Raw genomic sequence first — 21,196 nt, 5'->3', positions numbered from 1 at the left:
AAAGTACTTCCTATTCTAACAAATTGCATGCTCAACAGGTGGGCGCTTCCAAGGGATGATATTAGGGGGGTTACCTGGCCCGGAGTTCAGAGTCTCCAGCAGCCCCGTCCCCTGGGTCCCCTTGTGTTGTGGTAGGAGTAGGAGCCTGAGTTGGACTCAAATGCCCTGAGATGATTTCCTCTAGCTGAGTGAGATGAAGCTAAACACCTTGCGGGAAAAGAAAAGGAATTATGGCGTAAAAAAGCGACTCGCCTTCGTTTTGTCAAATGCAGATTTGTTGAAACTCAACTCTTATTAATACCAAACCCATTGAGTCATGGTAACAACCTTCACGCAGCTCAGAGCACATAGTTACAGATGGAAGATCCTGGAGGGTGGGAATAGCATGGCATTAACTTCAGAACCTCCCAGAACCCAGGATTAGTTCAGCTAATCATCTGTTTATCTTTTAGTCAACACGTAACAGGTGATTTATAAGTATGTGCAGCGTTAATAAACATGTTGTTTTTGAAAATATTTTAAAATATTTTTTCAAGTGTTACAAATGGGTTGATGTAAAAGTCCAGTCACAGGCATTGTAAGATCTATTTTGGGTACAGTTCTTATAGTTACAGTGAACGTAAACTTAGCCAAAATAGGAAATCCAGAGTGACTTAGCAGAAAGCATGGCGGGGTCTCAGGAGGTCTGGAAGCAGGAATTGGAACATTCCCAGGTACTCCGGCTTTGTGCTTCCCTGCTTTCTCTCTCTCCTCCTCTCTCTCTCTCCTCCCCCCCACCCCCAGCCTTCTCTCTCTCTTTCTCTGTCTCCCTGTCTTTCTCCCTCTCCCTCTCTCCAGATGGCTTTCTGTGCTTTGCTCTATGACCTTTGTCAGACATGATCTCCAAAGGGCTCCCAAATTTATACATCCTCCGTGCAAATGGATACATCAGGGTCAAATGAGTCCCTCAATCCCAACTCCAAGCTCTCAGGGGAGAGGATCTGATTGGCTCATTTTGAATCAGGGTCTCACTCAAGATCAAATCGTTCATAGCCGCGCTTAGGGAAAGAAGGGCATGTCCTAACACACATGGGCAACTAGACTCACGCATGATGTTGATATGATGTTCTCAAAGAAGAGGAGTGTGAACTGGAAGGGTCCCTGGAATGTCATCTAGTGTGAGATGCCTGTACTAGGTCCCCTGTCATTTGTACCCACTGCCAGCCCACTCCATTTTTAGGGCATCTTCGTGCTTTGCCCTTATAAGGAGAATTTGTCAAACAACATAGTTGTGTCAATTAAATTTTAGTAAATGGGACATGACATCTGGATTCTGCAGAGAATGAGTCATTTAAAGGGATCGTGTGTGAACACTTTTAAATGAAGAAATCGCATTAATTTATCAGTTCTCTCGGCAAAGGTTTTAGCTGCTTAGATTTCCTGAGAGCAGGAACATGAACAATGCGTTTCTGTGCACTGCATTTTCCTTACAGAACCAAACACGGCATGTGAATAGAGCACTTAGGGAAAAGAACACCGTGATGGTTAGGATTTCCGCTCAACAGAAAAAAAAAAAAAAAGATTCGTTCAATAAACCAAGAACAGACATTTATAAAGACAAAATGGTATTAAAGTTCTAAGTATAAATATTTCAAAGAGGTTAAAATTATTGTTAAGTTTGGATAAAGGACAAAATAATGGTGACATATGTGAGTTTCAGAAGAAAAGTCAACATGCCATACTTACTATGATCCTAAATATACAAAGTAGACATTTTTTGTAAGAGGAATCACCAAAATATTAAGAGTAGTTACATATGAATAATTATAAAAGGCAATTTACATGCTTTTCCATATATCTTCCTATATTTTCAAAGTGACATGTCTTACTTTTTTACTGGGGGCTGATATAGTATTTTTTTAGTTAGTTTTACTGTTCTTTTTTTTTTTTTTTTTTTTTAACAATTGGCTTTACTCAGACATCAAAAATGTCCCCAGCCTGTCCTTTCTCTGTCCCAGGACGTGATCCAGGATACAGTGTTGCACTGAGTGGTCATGTCTCCTTAGTCTCTCTAAGCTGTGACAGATTCTCATTCAGTCCTTGTTTGTAATGGCCTCAGCATTTTTGAAGAGTACCGGACAGGTATTCTGCAGAATGTTCCTCAGTTTGGGTGTGTCCGATTGGATCAGATGTATGTATTTTTAAAAAAAGCCTTCAGTTCCTTGGGCAGTTTCAGATCTGCAGAAAAATTGAGCTGGAAGGAGAGACTGCTCCCACGTGCCCCCTTCCACCCCAGCAGAAAACATTTCCACGTTAAAAAAAAAAAATTAAAAAAAAAGGGGCGCCTGGGTGTCTCAGTCACTTGAGCGTCCGACTTCAGCTCAGGTCATCATCTCGCGGTCCGTGGGTTCGAGCCCCCCATCGGGCTCTGAGCTGAGCCTGGAGCCTGTTTCAGATTCTGTCTCCCTCTCTCTCTGCCCCTCCCCCACTCGCGCTCTGTCTCCCTCTGTCTCAAAAATAAATAAACGTTAAAAAAAAATTTAGAAAACATTTCCGTAGACTCAAGAGCCAGTGGAACCTTGTGGATTATGGAATCCCAACCCATTTGCTTCACAGATGACAACATGAGGCTCGGGACACTGAAGCCATCTGCCCAAGGTCACACAGTAGTGGCTCTACTTACAATACACACATTTTTGGTGTGTTTTTCAATTACTTCTGAGTTAATTCTCTAAGTAACCTAAGGGATGCCTTTGTCATAAAAGTATGACACTCAGAAACTTTTGTGTGGCTTTTTTTTTTTTTTAAGCTTCTTTTAATTGCAGAACTTGGAGACTGCCTTGCGTTAAGCTTCTCTCCAAAACAATACATGCTGACAGTCATTCTTCCAGCAAAGAGGCAAAGAGAGCCAGCATCTGGTTTTAAATATGGTTAGCACAATGGAGCAAAGAAAGACCCTGCTGAATGTATATAGAACTTCGCCGTTTACACAATCGAAGGGGGCGTCCAGGAGGGTTTTTTTTCCTTCCTCCTCTTTTGGGGGCTATCAAGAGACAGACGTCTTCTGAGAAGAGCATCTTTTTCTTGAATAATGGTTTTCAAACTTGCAAGGCACTCAAGGGCTACTGGGTAAGTGAAGCCCAGCTTTAGGTTATCCGTGAAATTACTTACCGTCTCTGTGGTTTTCCACGGTTTTGTGTGCACGTTATTTGTGACTCCAACCTCTTTCCTCTCGCTTGGTCCGCAAGCTGTGCTCTCTTCCTCCTGCCCTAAGGGAGCATCATTCCCAGGGAATGCCCAGGAAATGGCCGGAAAGCAGGCATCACGAGTAAGGCAACCCAGAGATGCAGACTTGATCACCTTTTTCTTAAATGGAGAAAGGCAACATTGAGATGCTTCAAATTTTCTTTGGCTCAAAACCTTTATCTTCCTACAATAGAGGGGCAGAAAGGAAAATCACGAGCTCAGGTTACAGTCAGAGGAATGTTTGAGTCCCAGCCCCACACTTCGTTTGGTTTAAGACCTTGCAGACACCTGGGCTCTCTGACTTCTTCACCAACGGCTGCCAACCTTCCACCTCTGCAAACAGTCCTTAAGGCCGTGTAGACCCTGTCTGGGGCTTTTGTCACCGCCAGTGCGCTAGGCCTTGCTGTCGGTGCCCAGCTGCCGTCAGATTCCTAAGTGCACAAAACGAAGGGATAACTCCCCTCGAAGGATAGCAGCTCTTTCGGCCCAAACATCGGTGCTTCCTGTATACCTCAATGCGTGCAAGACCTCTTTCCTTCGTCAGTTACAGACTATAGGGAAACTCGCATTAAAGGGGGGTGCCTTCCCTTGCCTCACCGTCTCACTCAGCAGATGCACATTATCTCAGATGAAGGTGGCTGGTTCACCTTCCAGTCTACGGGAGGTGAGCACTATCTTCCTTTCCTTGTTGGCAAGCCCTTAAGCTCGAGATGTCTTGGGTTGTTTTTTTGTTTTTGTTTTTGTGCTTTCTGCCTCTTTTTTTGGTGAAGGGAGCAACCACTCAGAGAGCAGACTTTGGCGTTCCTCTGTGATGCCTGAGGGCTCCTATATTTTGTAAGCAGATCAGACCCTGACTGTACCATTCCCGAAGGTCCCTCACTTCAGTAGGGTTGGAAACCCCAGTAAACGGGAAAGAGATCTATCTAGAGTGCTAATAAAAACCCTATCTAGGGTTCTAATAAAAAAGAAAATCCTACCTCTTCTAACTCAGTTTCCCCTTTAAATGGAACACAACTATTTTTATGTAGGCAGAGCCTACTCTGGGGACCGCTTGCCTCTTTCTCCAGATCTTTTGCCCATCTCCTGCTGTCCAACGTTTTGTTCAAGGGATGCCAAACATTTGAATTGTTAGCTGGATTTTTCAGGTTTGCACCCAGATGCTTGGAATCCTGTGGACATTGTCAACGATTTGTTTATTATTATCCAGCCTGTAATCACGCTGGGTCTGCATAATCTCCATCTTCCAGATGAAAACTGAAAAAGTCAGTCAGTCATCCAGATGCTTCCAAATGTCTGGGTGTTTGTCATTGCCAAAGAACATCTGGATGGCTGCAATTTTCCCCAGCTTTTATTCATGTCTTTGGCACAGACACAGTCTTGGGTTTACTTGCTCTGGATGCAGCACAATAAACAGCCTGGATGGGATGGGTAGATATTTAACAGAGATACATTCCCTGGGCTCCTGTAGTTAAAATGCTGGTCACTGGTCTGTACAATTGGAAAACCAGCTCCACCTGAGAAAGTATCCCAGGAAAGTGACAGGGTGACCCCCTAGTGTTCTCTCTAGAGGCCTGTCAGCGTCAGGGGAGTTAGGAAGCTGTGTACCGTCTCCATTGGTGTGCAGAGCGCCTCCAAGGCTAGAGATACAACTCAGAGAAAGAGAAACAGACCCTGGCACCATTTACAGCCCCAAAGATAAAGCCTGAAAATAACCATCCATCATAATGGTAGCAGATATCTAAAGAAAGCTTGGGGGAAATTGTTTGCCCTTTTGGGACAACTTTTAACAAGCTCTCTTCCAGCTCTGGCTTATTGTTCCAGTAAAATCTCCGTGCCTCGGGGAGCCCGGGTGGCTCAGTCGGTGAAGCATCCGACTTCATCTCAGGTCATGATCTCGTGGTTCGTGAGTTCGAGCCCTGCGTCGGGCTCTGTGTCCCCCTCTCTGCCTGCCCCTTCCCTGCTCGCACTCTGTCTCTCTCTAAAAAATAAATAAACCTTAAAAAAATTAAAAACAAATTAAGATCCCCGTGCCTCTTGCCTGAAGGAGGGGAGACTAAAGGAGGCAGAGTAGGCTGGCGGTGAGGGTTCAGGGTCAGGAAGACCTCGTTCACCTGCTGGTGCTGCCCTCACCTGCTCGGAGCCCACGCAAACTTCTAGCTTCGCCGAGTCTTGCTTTTCTTGCGTTGTCCGAGTGTAATAACGTGGCACGCTGTGGAGAGGATTAAATAAGAGCTCTGTGTCTGAAGAGCTCGCCTAGTGCCCGCTGTCCCAGAAAACTCCAGGAAAATACACTTGAGGTAGACTTAAGACTCATCCTTTAATTAATGTCCAGAGTGACTCTGGAATTCAGAAGAGAGGCCTGGCGGAAGTCCTCAACAAGGAGTCAGATGGAAAACCCCAGAAGAAAGAGTAGAGAGCGAGGACCGGAGGTGGAGGGTCAGAGCCTGAGCTACTCCAGTACGAAGGGCTGACCCCAGAGAAGGGTCAGCCAGTGAGGCGGGGCTGGGGGAACACTGGGAGGGAAGGTGTCCTGGAAATCAAGAGAGGAGAGAGTTTTCAGGAAAGACGGAAGGACGTTGTGGGTCGCATGCTGCTAGCTGGTCAGCAAGCAGAGACAGGGGACTGGGTGTTAGCGTAAGGGAGGTTGTCGTAGTTTGGCTTCCTTCAGAAGTCAGCCCAGGAACAGAGGTTCAAGCCTTGGTTGTTTGTCGAAGAGGTGATGGCCGGGGGAGGAGAGACAAAGAAGGGAAAACAGCCAGCGGCGTGGGGGCAACTGATGAGAACCACTAGGGAGACTGGACGGGGCTGTGAAACTGCTCCTCAGAGGGAAATTCCTTACCCATCAAACCTTGCCGGTCCCAGGTTGAGCCCTGCACCTGCGGTGGGAGGTGCGGGGGACCCCGATTGGCTGGCGTTTCTGGTCCGCAGGGTGGCGGCTCCGAAAGACAGCTGGGTAAAGAATTGCACACCCTGGCATCCGGAAGCGGGGCCTGCAGGCCCCGGGGAAGCGAAGGTGCAGAGTAAAGGCCGGGTCGGTGGGGCAGCGGGGCCAGAATCCGGACCGAAACCAGACGGCAGTGTGGGAGGCAGTGTGGTCCGGGGGCGGAGAGGGTAGAAGGGAAGGATGTGAGAGGGTCCAGGAGACGACACGAAGGAATTCTCCCAGAGAAGGAAAAGCCAACTCCCCCCGTTTCCATCTCTTCTCTGAACTTTCCCTTTACCTGCTTTCCTGCCGTGTCACCCTCGTTTCACTGAACGCTGCCCGTCTCCTGAGGTCACTACCCTTCCCCACAGCCCCAGTGAAGGGAGCTGCCTGTGCCCTCCCCTCCCGTGTCCCTCAGAACCAGGTGGGGCCACCGCCGGACCCGTCATTCTCTTCCTGCCTCTTAGAATCCACAGTTTCCGGGTTCCGGAAGACGTCTCCCGATTTGCCCTTGCGTCATTCATTCGTTTCCCTGCTGCATCAATTTTCCTTTTGTATTTGTTCCAAAAGGCGTGTCAACCCCCATTTCTTGTGTTTGTTTCTGTTGGAATCACTGCTTATCTCATTTACCTTTGTTTTCGTCTCATGATGTTGCTTCCCCCCCCCCCCCCATCCTGCGCCCACCCGCCCCCGCCTTCAGTCTGTGAGGCTTTCTGCTCCTTTTTCGGAGAGGCCATCCCTTCTAAACCTTGTTTAAGATGCCAGGCAGTTTCTGCACCTTCGCTTCCATACGCTACCAAAGGCTAGTTTCAGAGAAATGATCTCTTCCCGGTCTTCTGGGGACTTCCTCTTGCTCGGACATATTTTTTCTCCTAGTCCCATTTCGGGTTATTTGTCCTTAGTCGTCTTTGAATAAAGCAGCGTCTCCGTCCACGTTTGTTGCTCATGGCGAAGGTATTGTTTTGGCTCACGTCTCGGCTTACCTAGGCGGTGGCTTCATCTTTTCAAATCTGCCACTGGAGGGTCAGTGGTCGAGCTTCGAATCTGTTTATCAGTTTCTGGACGAGTTTCAGCCAGTGCACCCTCCTCTCCTGAGCTGGCCACTTACATCCACGTGGATGCTTTATTTTTGACTACTGAGAGTCCACGGGGTACTTTAAAATCGATTATTTATGGTGTGTGTGGCTACCGAGACTCCTGCAATCTTGCCACCGAGAGTTTTCCCTTATTTTCTAGCCGAGCTCTTTTCTAAGATGACGGACCCCGCCTGAAGGAGAGTGATGTGCTTGTGTAGATAGCCAGACGACTAGGGAAGAAACGATGTTAAAGGAAAGATATCTTCCGAAAAATAAGATAAAAACAGAGAGGGAGACTCACCATAAGAGACTCCTGAATACAGAGAACAAACGGAGGGTTGCCGGAGGAGCGTTGGGTGATGGGACGGGTTACATGGGCCGGCCCTTGTTGGGATGAACACTGGGGGTTCTAAGGAAGTGATGAATCACTAAATTCTATTCCTGAAGTCGTGATTACACTATATGTTGACTAACTTGGATTTAAATAAAACTTAAAAAAAAAAAAAAAGGAAAAGTATCTTCCCATGTAGACTAACACCAAAGGGGAGGAAGGGGCTGTCCAGTTTCCAGCTGGACTCAGGAGATAGCTACAAGGGAAAGCGTTGTAAAGCTTTACCTTATCTTTGTTCAGGAAGCCTCTGGTCCAGGAGGTGAGACTCGGTTATGCCACACGCCGAAGTCTGGCCAGGGTTTTCTCCACCCAGGTCTGTTGGTGTCGTCATTCGTAGCAATCACTCCCCATTTCCAGCATTAGATGGTCTGCTCTTCTCGTTTTTCAGAATGTCACCTTTCTTCCTCCTCCCACCCCGAATCCTCTGTCATACTTTAGGAACAAAGTGAGTTGTTCATGGTGAACAAGGTGATTTGGAGCGGCTAACGAGGTTCACTCTGGATCAGCAGCTCCTACCCTTTGCTGATGGGTGAAATATCTAACCCAATATATGGCTCATTATTATGACTCACATGAAGTCTTGTGGCTCACATGAAGTTCTTGTAACCCATGTTAAGGAGTGTAATAAACCGGGCCAACTACCTTATACCACTAATAACTAACCTTCTATTGCACCTTTATAAAGTTTTTATGCATATACACACATATTTTTTTTCACTGACTCTTTCAGAAGGACCTCGTGAAGGAGGGAGTATTGCCTGCACCTTCTCTTACAGAACGAGCTGCGGAGAAGTAAAGTGAAGTCTTCAATACTGCTCGCTAATTTAGAGCTTGGGCCTTGCACCCAAGTCCTCTGCTGTGCAGACCCATGGCTTTCAACACTACCCCTCCAATGTGACAAAGCACTGGGAGGGCACCTGTCCGAACGGCCCCATTTCCAGAGGAAGAACTTCCGTCCCACTGCATGCTGGGGAAGCAGATGATCTTTCCGGAGGCTTGTGAGGAGCTAAGGAAAGCATCTCTTCTACTCTGGATCCCACCCAGTTCAGCTATACGTGCTAAAGCCCAGCTACACAAGATGTTTTGTCAGGTGTCATTTGTGTTCCTTGTAGGAAACGGTTCCCAGTGAACACACTTAAGGTATCACTATTTGTTTTATTATTAATGGAAACTGAGCAGCAACATTGTCACCTGGATCATTTATGTCTTATTTTTTTCTACTAAAAGTAAATTCACAGGCAACTGAGAAAAATGGACAACTACTTTAACAAAAAATTTGCCATTTTATGAAGGAAGCTAAGGCTGGAAGTGAATAGGGAGGGCAGGGGAGACTTCTTGGTCTTTTGGATGTTGTCTCCGCTGTTTGAGATAGAAGATACATCCAAACCATAGCTTTCCCTTTTCTTGGGGTGGGAAGGGAAGAAATGGTCAAAAGGAAAACTTCTTCCCACCCATTTTGATGTTTCCTGACATAATACATAGGAGCTGAGAGCAGCGAGTAAATTCTCACTCAGTCATTGTTTCCTTCCCATGGGGGTTTACAGGGACAAGGGCCTTCAGGCATTTTTTTAAATTAAGGGCCTATAAAAACAGAGTTGTGTGGACATTTTCTCACAGAAGTGCCTGTACATTTGTTATCAAATAATTCAAAGCTATTTGAACTTTCCTATTCAGTTTATAAATGGTCTTGATTTTATTTACCTTCTAAGCCTGGGAAGAGCTGGTAGGTCCTGTGTGCAGTCACTGTGGGGCCGCACACGAGGCAGAGAAGTCATGCTCAGCCGTGGCTGGTGGAGAGAACATAGGGGCAATAGCCCCAGAGAAGTAGAAATCTCCAGAGGAAAGGCAAGCAGATGGCTAAACCAAGAGATGGAAACAAGACAAGAAGAACCAGAGTCTAAAACCTTAACAAATCTTGACCTTCAGACTCACGTCCCAAATAGACAATTGGGACTATATCAAAATAAAAAAACAGGCAAAGGTCTTGAAAAGACATTTCTCTAAAGAAACCATAAAAATGGTCAACAGGTACATGAAGAGATGCTCACCATCACTCATGACCAGGGCAATGCAAATGCAAACTACAATGAGACATCACCTCACACTTGTTACGATGACTATTATCAAAAAGACAAGAAATCACAAGGGTTGGCGAGGATGTGGAGGAAAGGGAGTCCTCGTATACTATTGTGGGAATGTAAGATGATGCAGCCACTATGAAAACAGCCCAGTAAGTACTGAATGTTTCTTGTAAGAACATTGATGGAAAAAAATTAAAAATAGAACAACCATCTGATCCAGAAATCTTACTTCTGGGTATTTATCCACAAGAGACAAAATCACTACCTGGAAGAGAGATCAGCTCCCATGTTCACTGCAACGTTATTGGAAATAGCCCAGGTATGGAAACAATCAAAATGTCCACCAGCAGATGAAGGGTTGAAGAAACCGTGGTATATACTTTGTGTTGTGTGTAAGTGATGAATCACTGAATTCCACTCCTGAAACCAATATTGCACTGTATGTTACCTAACTAGAATTTAAATCAAAATTTGAAATTAATATATATATATATATATGAATAACTAACTGGAATATATATTTAAATTCCAGTTAGTTTTTTTATTTTTCAAATTTTTATTTAAATTTGAAAATAAAAAAATATATGTGTATACATATATATATTGGAATAACTAACTGGAATATATATTTAAATTCCAGTTAGTTTTTGTTTTATTTTTCAAATTTTTATTTAAATTCCAGTTAGGTAACATACAGTGCAATATTGGTTTCAGGAGTAGAATTCAGTGATTCCGTTATACATATATTATATATTAATATATTATATATTATAATATATAACATATATATAATATTATTATAGATTATAGATTATGATATGATATAATATTATATTATATTATGTTATATTATATTATATATATAATGGAATATTATTCACCCTTAAAAAGAAGGAAATCTTGCCATATGTGGGGACATGGATGGGCTTGAAGGATATTGTGCTACGTGAAAGAAGCCAGTCACAGAAGGACAAATCCTACATGATTCCACTTACATGAGGTCCCTAAAATAGTCAAAGTCATAGAGACAGAAAGCAGAACGGTGTTTGCCAGGGGCTGGGAGAAGGGGAAATGGGGATTTGCTGCTCAATGGGCATCAAATGTCAGTTATAGAAGGTGAGTAGGTTCTAGGGATCCATTGTACAACGTTGGGACTATAGTAAATAAAATAGTGTTGCGAACTTAAAAATTTGCTAAGAGAGTAGATGTCATGTGTGTCCCACAATTTTCAAAAAGGAAGGAAAAAAACCTTTCATGCGCAAAACATCTAGAGACCTTGTTAAAAAGAACAGAGAATTGCAACAATGAAAAATAATTGATTGACTGTAGACATAGGGATTTTTTTTTTTTTTTACCAATTTTCAATTCCATTTCATTGATCTGTATGTTCCTATGTCAGTACCACACTGTTTTGATCACTGCAGCTTGTTTGAAATTTTGAAATCAGGAAGCAGGAATCCTTCCTTCCTCTAACTACCAGCTCATCGAGTTACTTCCAGAGACTTCCTTTGCCCTGCTAGTCTCTCCACTCTGCAGTCTGAATGACGTTTCTGGTCCACGGACCGTATCATGATCCCTGACGCATGATAACTCTTCAAGGGTCTCCACGGTCTTCAGTTAAAATCCAAATTCCTTAATATGGCTTCAAAGATACTTCTCAGCTTTCACATCCGTGAAATTACAGCCACACCACAAGAACACAATCCAAGCAATTCCAGTTTAGAACGATGAGTGGTGCCGAGGTTAAAACAGTAGGTGCTATGGAAACACATAGACAACGTTCCTAACCCAGGCTTGAGTGGTCAGGGAAGGGCTTCCTAGAGGGGGTGACACAAGGAAAGAGAGTGGGCCTCATCCACATAAAGAGGAGAATATACAGAAAGTTGTTATTTGCTTGACCCCCCTGTCCGCCCTTCTTCCAACTGTCAACTCACCTGAAAATAGCTCATTAGCAGAGATCAGTCGGTGTAACTTCCTGATGCCCAGTGGTGACCACCAGTGGGCTCCAGTGGGAGCCTAGTAAGTACTGATTGTTTCATGTGAGAACATTGATGGAATTTAATTGATCTGCAAACACTTAGGGCTAATTGTAGAGCCTGAACTCTCAGTCTTACCCAGAGCTTTGCCTCTGTTGAGAAGTAAGACCAGATAGGGCAGAGCCAGGCGACTATGCACATCATGGGGATTCAGGCCAGGGAAGAGCTTGTGGGGACCCAATAAAGTCAACACTCTCATTGCACGGAAGTGAAAAAGCTGAAGCCTAGAAAGGTTCCATGACTCATCATGGGCCAAAGGGGTGAGATTTAGCAGAACAGAGATGAAAATATCAGTCTCCTAACCCCCAGTGTCACCATCTGCGCGTGCAGCTGGGTGGCCTCTTCAGGCACATCATAGGACAAAAGTCTGCCCTCTGACTCATCATCGAGGAACCAGACCTCGGGTGATTTGGGGACCTGCAAAACCGAATGTGCCTTTTCTTGTAGGTAATAATCTCTCTCCTGGCGAGACGGTGCTGATATCACCACAAAGGCAGCCTGCCCGAGCCAGGGTTCTGCAAGGCCAAGTGCTGTCTTCCGTGACTTCCAACAGAGCCGGCCTCCCGTACTTTGTATAAAAATTGGATTATTTAAAAGGGATTATTGGAACGAAGAACCTATTGTCAGGCATTTTGTACAGCCTAAATGATTGTGGTGCAAAGAGCTCTGCAGTACTGTTTTTAGTGAATAAAAGCAGTGGTTGGGCCAAAAGTCTCTTAATATTTTTTCTACCACAGAGATTTTATGAGTACACCAATAGCAGAAATGATCACGTTTCAAGTTTTTTGGTTTTAGTGAGCCTGGATTCTTGGCTGGCAAACACGGAAGGAAGGAGGACCAGAATAAGCTGAACATCTAGTATCTGCCGGGTACCTTCTGTGCATTAATATAATATAATATAATATAATATAATATAATATAATATTGTATAATATAATATTGTATAATATAATATTGTATAATATAATATAATATAATATAATATAATATTGTATAATATATATTATCAAGCCTTGGTTTGCAAGCATAATTCCTTCTGGAAACATGCTTGTAATCCAAAGCAGTTGTATATCCAAGCGAATTTCAAGAACCGTTGGCTCAGTTGTGACCACATGACGTTCGGCATCACGTACTACTCATATTATAAGACATCGCTCATTTATCAGGTTACAATCTATTAGAAATACTTGCTGGTCTTTCGGGACACTTGCAGAGCAAGTTACTTGCAATCCAAGGTTTTACTGTGTAATATAATATGATATGATATAACATAATATACTATAATCCTACTGACATTGTCACGAGGTCCAAGCTTTACTTTACAGATAAAGCTTCTGAGGTTCAGAGAGTTTGTGTGGCTTCATCGAGGCAGAAAGCAAGTTTGGCCGGCTCCATGCTTCGACCTCGGTCTGTGTGATGTCCAAGCTGGAGGCTGACCCGGTAGCCCCTTTGGCTGGTCACACTGACCCCCTTTACAGTTTGTCGAACACAAAGTCCAGTTCCACTTTGGTCATGTCTGTGATCACTGAACAAAATTCCAGGCGAAAGTATCCTGAAGGGGAGTTTAAGTAGAATAAGGAATTTGGGCTCCTCTTTACCTTTTGGAAAAACTGCCTCCTGACTGTAGACTATCAGTGTTGTCTTCACCCGGGATATCACGGGTGGCTGCAAGAACTCACCTGCTCCGTCGCCCAGAATCTTTTTTATGCAAAGTTCCCAAAAGAAATGGGTTTTACTCAGCATTACTTAAATGCACAGAGGGAGAAACACAGACTGTTTCTTAGAGACGTCACTCCAGATTGAGAAGTGGGTAAAGCCGGGCAATCACCTGACCAGAGACTGATCCGTTTTGAGGTTTTCTGCTCTGTAACCAATTGGGGGACTTTCTTCTTATGACCTGGCCTAACTGACCAGGAGTTCGCCTTAGAAGCACAGCCTTGAGAAAAGTGATAGGGGATAACTCCTCCAGGGTTGTAGCAAACAGTCGATAAGAATCAATTAGGAGTCTGCTAAATATCCGGCATTGTTTTAGGGACAGAACAGCTGATCGAACTTGTTTTAGGGACTAGAGAAACAGCAGTGGCAGAACAGCTGATTGAACGCATCGACACTCTAGAGGGTGGAAGCAGATGATGTGAACCTATAACCACACAAAAAGTCATTCTGGAGACTGTTTAGGGCTGTGGAGAAAACAAAATGGAACATTGTGATATGGAGTGACCAATGAAGACGTGGGGTGGGGGTGACTGCTTTATGCAGGGTGTTTGGGGATGTCCTCCTTGAGAAGGTGATACTTAAGTGATGAGTAGGAGGCAGCCATGAAAACACCGATGAAAGAAGCATTTCCAACAGAAGGAGTAACTAGTGTGCAAAGGCCCCAAGAAGAACATAATCTGGGTGTATTGGAGGGTTGGAGGGGCAGAGAGTCGGTGTGGTGGGGACACCCAGTGAGTGAGGGACCGCGGGGAGCGATGAGGCAGAAAATAGGCACAAAAGTTTGACATCACTTTGTAGGTACAGGAAGTGTGGCAAACACCATTGGTTCTCTCCCCCCTCCTTCTGATCCTCTGCCTTCTCAGAAATGAGATTACAATGTATTCTGGGAAGGTATGCTTCCCGCCCTTCTCCAGGAAATGAACCATGCTTGAGTAGGACGTTTCTTTTTAGCAGTGATTAACTTAGGGCTAGTCATGTAACTCAGTTGGGGACCTAAGAGGAGTCTTAAACAGAGCACTGGAGAAAGATTCTCCTCCCCCCTAATGCAACAAAGCCCTCTCTGTCCTTTCTGCTCTTCAATATTGTTATGTGAGGATGTGATACTTGGAGCTGCCGCAGCCATCTTGCATCCACGACGTGAGGTATCACTGATGCACTGAAGATTATAGATCGGAAAGGTGGAAGAGATTACGGAGCTCTAGAACCAAAGTTGGAGCCACTGACCTTTGGCATTCGTAAGGAGTAAAATATAAAACTACGATTTGTGAGTCAGAGTTAAAAGTACTCTAATATGGTAGGAATATTGGACTTTGTTGTGATTATAAAGAAAAGGCAGTGAAGAGTTTTAAGCAGAGCAGGATTATACTTTGACTTAGGGTTGAAGAGATTTTTTCTGGAGGCTATTTGGAGAATGGGCCACAGTGGAAGTAGGAAGAGTAGTTAAGAGCCTACTGCAGGAGCCCAGGATTGGGTAGGGATGTGAAATGGAGACGGAGGGAAGTGTTTGCACTGGGGATGTGCTGTGGGGATGATATTGGCAAGACTTGCTGATGCCTTGGTTTGGATGTGGAATATGAGGAAAAGAAGGATTCACGTAGGCCTCCTGGATTTCTGTCCCAAAGGAAGTGATAGGTGATAATGGTATTTATTGAGACAGAGAAGAATTAGAGAGAGAGAGAGAGATGGAGTCAATGGTCCTATTTGATTAAATTAATTTTGGGTTGTTTATTAAAACCCCAAGTGGACATGATGACATTGTCCAGTGGAGAAGCATACATGCAAGTCTAGAGCTCAGGGGAAAGGCTGGGGACAGAGACACAGTTGAGAGTCATCAGCATTCAGGGGGGTACTAGATAAAATCAGCCACGAAGAACATAGATGGAGAATGAAGAGGATGGAAGGTAAAGCCTGGGGCACGATAATGTTCGGAGGTGTGGCAGAGAAGACAAAGGGACCAAAGGAGAAGACAACCAAAGGACACTGACAAGAACGGCCAGGGAAGTAGGAAGTAAACCAGATAATAAAGGTGCTCTTACCAAAGCCCAGACAAAAATGTTTCAGTAATGTGGGAATACCAAGTGTAGCTAAGAGCACCGAGAGCTGAACATTGGTCATTTATTTTGGGAAGATCTAAGTCCCTGTTTCTCAATATTTAATGAGCATTGAGATTATCTGGGACATCTTATTAAAATCATATTCTGTGGTTGGGCTAGGAGTCTGCATTTCTGCCTCTAAGTGAGGCTGCAGCAACGGGTCCATAGACCACACTTTAAGCATCAGAGGTCTAGGTCACTGGCGACCTTGACAAGAAGTCAATTTCCGGAGGTGGTAGAAGATGAAAGCCATATTGGAATGGGTTGGGGAGAGATTGGAGATGTAAGGAGCGGAGACAGAATGTGGGCGATTGTCAAGGTCTCTCTCTCTCTCTCTCTCTTTCTCTCTCCCTCTTGCTACCACTGTAGTGTGTGCTTGTTTGATTTGCATCTACACGTGCCTGCACAAATTCATCCTCCTGCTTATCACCCCATAAGATGATCGCTGTTATTCTCGAGGGGAGATCAGATCTGCCCTGCGCAGCCCCAGTGACCAGCCCCCAGGCTAAATCCTGGAATCACCCTAGCACTAGGGAGGCAGAGCATATGACCTTCAGGCTGCTGCAACCTTTGAGGATTTGCCACACTGCTGAAGGCGTCACAGAGCCACTCAGCAGACTACTAATCGTGACATTCCTTTCCAGAGGCCCTCCGAGAAGAGTCTCCTTTAGTGATGAGATATTTTATGGAAAGTCATACATATAAATATAATATTTGTAAACTGTAAATTATTTGTTACAAGACTATCTTATGGGCTTTATTGTAGAGCACATTCTACTACCCACAGGTGCCCAAGGTTACCAGGACTCACGTTGGACTGTTCAGGTTCAAAACCCGGTTCCAATATTTATTAGCTGGGTAAGCTCGAGCAGATTATTTAAACTCCCTAAATTTCCATTTCCTCACTCAGTAGAAATAAAAGTACTCAGAAGATTTCAGGGCACCTGGGTGGCTCAGTGGGTTAGGCGTCAGACTCCTAATTTTGGTTCAGATCATGATCTCACGGTCATGAGCTCGAACCCTGCATCAGGCTCCTGCTTAAGATTCTCTCCCTCTCCCTGTTTCTACTCACGTTCTCTCTGTCTCCCAAAAAAAAAAAAAAAAAAAAATCACTCAGCAGCAGCTTTGTTGAGAGAATTAAGCAAGATAATAAATATTAGCGCCTGGCCTGGCACCACACACATAGTAAAAGCTTCATAATTTTTGTCTATTATTATATAATTGAACGCATAAGGCAAGGAATTGGACCTTTATTAAGTATAGAATAATGTTAACTTTACAATGATTTTATAGAATGATTAACAAGGAAATGTTTGTGATGAATAAAACATCATTTTAGTCCCAAATTTAAAAATGTAAAAATTATGTGTGGTGATCAAAATACTACTAAATAGTAAAATAATTTCTGACATTGCCTTATTTTTTTAAAGAGGTATTCCGGGGGCTCCTGGGTGGCTCAGTCGCTTAAGCAGCCGACCTCGGCTCAGGTCATGACCTCAAGGTGCGTGAGTTCGAGCCCTGCGTCGGGCTCTGTGCTGACAGCTCGGAGCCTGGAGCCTGCTTTGGATTCTGTGTCTCCCTCTCCCTCTGCCCCTCCCCTGCTCATGCTCTGACTCTCTCTGTCTTTCAATAATAAATAAACGTTAAAAAAAAATAAAAAAAAAAAGAGTGCACCTTCTTGGCGTTTGACCTGCACATTCTCACCCACATTTCGCCCATCCCTGTTGGTTCTGATCTGATGCCCTGCTCATCGCTGCAAGTTCTCTCCTGCTTCAACCTGGTTTATGAAACATCTCCTCCCTTCCACAAGTGTTTGTATAGACAGGCTTCCTGGCATGGCTTGTAACCCTCTCCAAAGTATTGCCCCCATAGGGAGTCGGCTGAAGTGTCCAAGGTCTCACCTTTCCTGACCTCAGGTGTTGAGTCTGGGCATATTTAACTCACTTAAACCCCATAGACCAAAATCCAGATAAACAACTTCAAATGGGATCAATTGAGAACTGCTTTATGTTAGAGTTCGTTTGAATGTTATCTTGATGACCTTGGGCAGGTGAAGGCTGCCTAGAACATTCTGATGACCGTGGTCTGGGCTGAACCTTACCTTAAAGGAAAGAGTAAGAACAGAATAAGCACTGTAACCAGTTAGAAATTTCTGCCACGGGCCACCGAGCAGGGACGTGGGGGCTCACATCTGCCTCTTGTCAGTCTCTGAGTGGCTGACGGGGTGGGTTGCTTTCCTGGGTGCCCTTGGAGACTGGAAGTTTTTCTCTGCTCCTCAAGTGAGAAACTTTATACCTCTCCACTTTCAGGGGGATCGTACCATATTTAGAGAATTTAAGAAGGTTCCAAAGAGAAGAAGGACATTCAAACTTGCTGAAGGCTTACTGTGTCCTACATACTTTCATGGACATGACCTTTTTTAAGTATTAAAAAAAATACGTGTGGGGAGGGAATGATTTGCCCTGACTTGGAAGCAGAGCCTGCTGGCCAGGGTCAAATGTCACAGCTGTTGGAAGAAAAGGAGGTTGGGGTCAGGGAGCCTGTGGGCCCTGATATTTGTGATGTCACATTGTCACAGTGAAGTGTCAGAGAACCAGACAGGCAACACCGAATAATGAGAGAGGAGATAATGGGAAGCCCATTAGCATATTGCATAAAAACGAGTAACTCACACGTTTCTTCACTGTCGCACAGCGCCTTGGGACCCCCAGCTCTGCCTTGTGTAGCTCAGGCCCCCCCGTCACCCATTTCCCTACTCTGGTAGGTGGCTCTGGAATTCCTATGGGTGGGGACCTCATCCCATTTGAGCACATGCCTGAGGTTGGGGTCCGGGGCTCCAGGGACTTAGGTCCAGTTTTTGGCTCTACACACCTCTGCTTGAAAAACGTAAAGTATGTCCTAAAACTCAAGACCATTTTCTTTTCTCACAAATGAGAAACTTTAGCACCATTATATACTCTAAAGTTTGCGACGACTCTGTACTGAACGTGCCGGGAACTTCCTCAAAAATGGTTTTTGCCTGGAAGAGGAAACTTTGCCTTTCTGGCCAGTTTACCCAGGATTTGCTCTCTCATGGAGCCTGAGGCCGTGTGAACTTTAATAACGTACGCTCTCTTGGCACCTGCTTGTGGAGGACTTAATGCTAAGTACCACCACCCCAAACACACACGTGCACACACGTGCACACTCATCCACACCCTCGTGCACACACATGCTCATATTTCTGGCAGCCCCTAGAGATAGTTCGTGTGTATCCAGGAATAAATCCAGTCAGCTGCTGGGCGGTGTTCCTGGGTCCTTCTCCTCTCTCTGTCCCCAGTGAGTGTCACCACCTCCACCACATTCAGCGACCTGCTGCCTCAGCTGGTGCTGCTGTCATTGCAAAGGGAGACTGTTCAGGCTCCGGCCGGATGCCACGTCTCTTGCCATTGGCCTCCCTGCTTCCTCTGAGGTCCCGTGGCCACTGCCCTCCCGGACGTCACCAGTGTGGCTTCTCCCTTGTCCCACCAGACCCTGAAATCTGCCAGGAATTTTAACTAAGTTCTTCTTTTTTATTATTATCTTATTCAAATCTAAGTTAGTTAACATATAGTCTAATAATGGTTTCAGGAGCGGAATTTGGCAATTCATCCCTTTCCGGTAACACCCAACGCTCACCCCAACAAGTGTCCTCCTTAATGCCTCTTGCCCATCTAGCCCATCCCCCGACCCAACACCCCTCCAGCGACCCTCAGTTTTTCTCTGTATTTAAGACTCTCTTATGGTTTGCCTCCCTCTCTCTTTTTATCTTATTTTTCCTTCCCTTCCCCTATCCGTTTTGTTTCTTAAATTCCACATATGAATGAAACTATGTGATGTTTACCTTTCTCTGATGAACTTATGTTGCTGAGCATGATACTCTCCAGCTCCATCCGTGTTGTTGCAAATGGCAAGATTTCATTCTTTTTGATGGCCAAGTAATATTCCATCGTATATATACCATGTCTTCTTCATCCACTTGTCAGCTGATGGACTTTTGGGCTCTTTCCAGAAGCTGGCTATCGTCGATATGTAACTAAGTGCTTAAGGTAACATATCTGCACAGTGGTTTCTGGTTCAGTTAGGGATACTCTCTCCCTCAGTAACCTTTACTGAAATGTGAAATGCAATCCTAGAGTCACTCCTCTATTTATTTGTTTGGTCTTAAATTTAATTCACTGAGCATCCTCTGTGTTCATTGCACTGGGCGCCAGGCCACGGCCAAAATACTGGTCCCTCTAGCAGCACCACTTCTAATGACCACAGTGACCACAACTATGACCCAGGCTCCTGCTAGACCCCAGTCACTGTATTCCGTGTCTCATTTACCTTAGTTTATCCAGTCCCCAGGACAGCACAGTGAGGGGCCAATTCCATCCCAATGTTGCAGGTGAGAAAGACAAAGCTTGTGAGGTCAAGGGGTCTGTTCAACGTTGTCTACTGGCGACAAGTACCAGAGTCGAGGTCCGAACTCACAAAGCCGATGACTGAAAAAGGGTCACTACCCTCCAGTGTCACACAGTCCTGTTCCCTCTGATCTGAACACACTGGCATGCCATAGAAGCACGATTGTGTTGTCAGGCACATCCAGACAAACACACGTAGGGATATTTTGTGAATTTGTCAATCGTTGTCACCTCAGAAAAGTGTGGGACACCCATCATGGTGGACACTCAGGTGTGTCCTGTAAGTCAAGCTGACTTCGTGACCTTTTCAATGCAGCATCTTCCGCTCTGTGGTACCCCTGACCCCTTATGGCGGCTGTGTTCCCGCAGAGGGTGGACGTCTGGTGCAGTTGTAGGCTGTGATGGTACGGTGGTCTGGAGAGCAGGAAATGTGTCTTACCTCTCTCATTCCCACAGTTAGGGGTCTGTCTCTTTGAGCTCAGCAGGGGCAGAACAGGAATGCTTCTAAGGAAGGCCACCCTGGCTGCACCGCTGGGTGATAAAGAACAGTTTCATGTATATGGTAGAACCTGGGGATCCACATCAACTGTTCTGGACTGAATGGACCTTCCCCCCTGTCCACCTATTTGTTGAATGAATCCTTTTTTTTCTTCAAAAGATGCCTCAGATAGGAGGGGTCCTGTTTGGAACAAAGTGATTCGGGAAACACTTTGGGAAAGTGTTTGCAGGTCATTGCTCTTGAGTAACTTGATCTCAAAGAAGGGCTGAGGATGAACAGAGCCACATCTATTACCTTACAAAAGGAACATTTATTTGCCTTAATGGTAAGACAGTAACGTTCTAAGGAAATAACTGTTCGTAATGTTGTTAGTCACCGGCATGCAAAGTCATTTCCAAGCACTAAACATGAATGTCTTTGATGATGATTATCAGCATAGAAAGAGGGCCTGGGCTTTGTTATTATGGAGGGGGCTGGGGAAAGAGGAGGAGAAAGGGTGCTTCCCAGGTTCCTTCTCTTGCAAGAACGGAGACTGGAATCTGAGCGTGAAGGCTACGGGTCCAGAGACTGACCTCCAAGCATCCCAGGTTCATCCTGTCTAATGGGCACCAAGAAATGCTCCCCTTTCCCTGGGGAAGGAAGGATACTAAACTCGCTTTTACTCTGGGAACTGAAAAACTGAAAAACTGGGGAAAAACATCAACAACAAATACAGGTCAAGCTACACCGACA

Source organism: Acinonyx jubatus, chromosome E4, assembly GCF_027475565.1.
Source record: "Acinonyx jubatus isolate Ajub_Pintada_27869175 chromosome E4, VMU_Ajub_asm_v1.0, whole genome shotgun sequence".
Lineage (NCBI taxonomy): Eukaryota > Metazoa > Chordata > Mammalia > Carnivora > Felidae > Acinonyx > Acinonyx jubatus.
Note: the sequence above shows the minus strand (reverse complement) of the source record.